The sequence below is a fragment of the Paramisgurnus dabryanus genome, chromosome 1, assembly GCF_030506205.2.
Source record: "Paramisgurnus dabryanus chromosome 1, PD_genome_1.1, whole genome shotgun sequence".
Taxonomy (NCBI): Eukaryota; Metazoa; Chordata; class Actinopteri; order Cypriniformes; family Cobitidae; genus Paramisgurnus; species Paramisgurnus dabryanus.
The window spans coordinates 10,762,517-10,766,094 of NC_133337.1; the positions used below are offsets into that span (position 1 = coordinate 10,762,517).

General features: G+C 39.9%; 1 long non-coding RNA gene across 1 annotated transcript; it reads left to right on the forward strand.

Annotated features, from left to right (window-relative positions):
• Window positions 1-919: 919 nt before the first annotated feature.
• On the forward strand, window positions 920-3,202 carry LOC135746026 (uncharacterized). The gene is made up of 3 exons (XR_010531471.2): window positions 920-1,031; window positions 2,197-2,502; window positions 2,817-3,202. It is a non-coding gene; the product is annotated as an uncharacterized lncRNA (long non-coding RNA).
• The last annotated feature ends 376 nt before the right edge of the window (window positions 3,203-3,578 follow it).

A 3,578-nucleotide genomic window follows, 5' to 3' on the forward strand; every position in this document is an offset into this window, starting at 1 on the left:
GTTCAGAAACATCATGCATATTGTCTGTATATTGGATCCACGTGTTTTATGTCTTAAAGAGGAAGTACCTTAAATAAACCTTGCACTAATGTTTTTGTGTAAAACAATCAAACAACAACAAACAAAAAATCACTCACTGTTCTTCTTGACTGATTTACTTCTTTGTTAAGGATTAATCTATTTTTTGTATATACAGTGAAGATGCATTATTAGTTTGCATTTCATTGCTTTAAACACTGCTTTTTGTCAAACAGAGTTGTAATTTTTGCAGCAAAGAAATTCCAAAAATGACTTTGATACACTGACATCTACTCTCATCCACTACCTTTCAGATGTTCTACTGGTAGATGGAGATAATCAGTGTTCTGGAAGAGTGGAAGTTTTAAATAATAATCAGTGGGGAACCGCCTGTGATGCTGGCTGGGATTTAGCAGAAGCCGCAGTGGTGTGTAATAGTATGGGTTGTGGGATACCTGTGGCAGCAAAGACCGGAGCTTTCTTTGGACAGGGTTCAGGACCCGTGTGGCTGGATGGTGTAACTTGTTCTGGAAATGAGTTATCAGTGAAAAATTGCCCATTAAAGGCTTCAGCAACAAAAAGCTGTAGCCATTCAAAAGATGCTGGTGTCGTCTGTCGAGGTGAGGTCAAATGTTAATTTATAACTAATTATGATATAATTCAATGCCTGAAAGAGCTGATATTCTATGTGAAACCATAATTTCCTGCAGATATAAGGCTGGCGAATGGTACGAGTCCATGTGATGGCAGACTTCAGGTTCTTTATAATAATCACTGGGGTTCAGTTTGTCACGCTGGCTGGGGTCTGGAAGAAGCAGCAGTTGTGTGTGAAGAGCTGGGCTGTGGTGGCCTTGTAGAGCTGCAGTCATATGTTGGTCCATTTGTTGGCCCAGTATGGATGGATAATCTTACATGTAATGGAAATGAGTCGACAGTGCGGGACTGTTCATTTACTGGATGGGGTGTAAGCAGCAGCTGTGCGGGTGGACTTTATGCAGGAGTCATTTGCAACAGTAAGATACATTTTGAAACTTAGCTCGTTACAGTGATCTTTGGGTAACAAATGAGAGACATTGTTGTGAGACTGTTAAACCCCTAATGGCTCCAGTTTTTCAAAGAGCATACCTGGAGAAATTTTATTAAATGCAGATTTATACAGTAGTTCACCAAAAGGGTACCAAGGAGATTCAAGGTGTTGTAAAATTGAATGAAGACCCAGAGCCACACCATCATCAACTGACCTGTTACTGACCAGCCTTAAGAGGTCTGCACACCGGACGTGCAGCTCAGCGCTGCATCATGTCTAGGACAACTCGGAGGTACACTGGAAGTGCACATTAAATAGGGCAAGCTTAGTCAGATAGCGTCTACTTCAAAATCCAAAATAAACGTTAGCAGCCAATGTTAATCGTAAATGATTTGGGACAAATATGATGTTATTTGATGTTAAACAATGTGATTGGAACTCTGTGGCCTGACAGGGATTTGAGCAACTTTCTGAGTCTTAGCTGGGCGCAGCGGACAGGTCCCACCTGTTGGTGCCGGTGTGGGTATACTCATAGAAAACAATGTGTTCGTTTTGGGGTTTTTTTTAGAACGGCATGGCGCTAAGCTGCGCGTCCGGTGTGCGACCCCCTTTATAGGTGAAGTGGTAGGAATCCTGACAGACTGTACTAATTAAGTAACTTGATAACAATTGCTCAAAGATTTTGACCTAAATTAAGGCCCCAGGTCTGTTAACATTTTGCAAGTGAAATTCAGCTTTTTTGGCACTGGGATAATGACTGCAACACATTGGAAATCTTAAAGATGGTGATAATACTTAGTCATATTATAATATATCATTATTATATTTCTAAGAAGCCATTTGCAACCATAGAGGTGTGCTAGGACCCAGATATCCACTAACCCTAGATTTGTTTAGTACAGGGTGCCTCAAGTAGAGAAATCTCTTCAATCTGGATACTGGAGGGAAAGATGGGGCAAAATTTGACAAAACTTTTTTATATTCTTTGAACTGCTGATTTTATTTATACAGGAACTTTGTGAAACTTAGCCACCAAATGTGAACCTATTGACTTAAGTTAATACATAAAGGTTGTGGCTTTTGTAGCATTATGAGTATTAGGTTTTCTGCACTTGAACATTTACTTGTTTTATTTCCCCACTCTTTTTTAGATATTAGACTGGTAGATGGAGATAATATGTGTTCTGGAAGAGTGGAGGTTTTATACAATGATCAATGGGGAACCGCTTGTGATGCTGGTTGGGATTTACCAGATGCTGCAGTAGTGTGTAATAGCATGGATTGTTGGACTCCTGTGGCAGCGAAGACCGGGGCTTTCTTTGGGCAGGGTTCAGGGCCCGTGTGGCTGGATGGTGTGAGTTGTTCTGGGAATGAGCCATCAGTAAAAAATTGTCCCTCAGAGGCATTAGGAACAACCACCTGTAGCCATTCAAAAGATGCTGGAGTCGTCTGTAACCGTGAGCTTAAATTCCTTGGATAAAAATAATAAATATAGTTTAACCATTGTCATTATATTTTTGTTCTTAACCTCGTCATTTTACACCTGTTTGCTAACACAAAAAAAGAAAACATTTTGAAGGATCTTCATGTGACTCTTTTGCAATGACAGTGCTTTGTCGTTGTATGGAAATGAGCTACATGAAGTTTTTTTTTTAGGTTTTTTTTGTCTTCACAGAAATAAGCTTACATGTTTAAAACAACATAAGTGAGTAAAAAATAATATGATGAACATTTGAGCATTTTTAATAACTTGTCTTTCATTCATGTTTAGCTCCTGTTAGATTGGTGAATGGCAGTGACTCATGTTCTGGACGAGTGGAGGTTTATCATAATGGAACATGGGGAACAGTGTGTGTAGATTCTTGGGACTCTACTGATGCTGCAGTGGTGTGTATAGAGGTTGGATGTCCAACCGGTGCTGAAGCAAAAAGATATTCCTACTTTGGACCTGGTGTGGGAACAATATGGATGGATGATGTTCAGTGTGCAGGGATTGAAGTATCACTAAAGGAGTGCAGATTTCCTGGATGGGCATCACACAACTGTAATCATTCACATGATGCTGCAGTCATCTGTCGTGGTAGGATAGATACAGTGTTATTTTTTTACTTTGCTAGTCTTCCCTCAATTGTTTAATTGACTACTTAGAATGTTTGTGATTGCATACAAAATTGGTCATGTTATGTACATTTAAGGAAATGTATTATACAAACTTCACTTAAGAAACATGTTTCAATATAAAATTTTGTCAGCTGTGTTTGTGTACACACCTACCCTATAATGATATAAATCCACCCACTCTTTGAATTCCCATGAAACCTCAACAGTCTCCAGGTGTTTTAATTTTCTTAGCAATGTGGTCGTCACATGGCTTAAGCCCCATCCACAACAGCTGATAGACTGCCATATTAGCATTTGAAGTGTAAGCAGTTACAAGCGGCCAACCCTTCAACTCATCGAAACTCCTCTGACACTGTTCAGTCCAAGCACTGGAAAAATCCTGTCTTGGTGGTACCCTGGGCCCAGCGGTGAT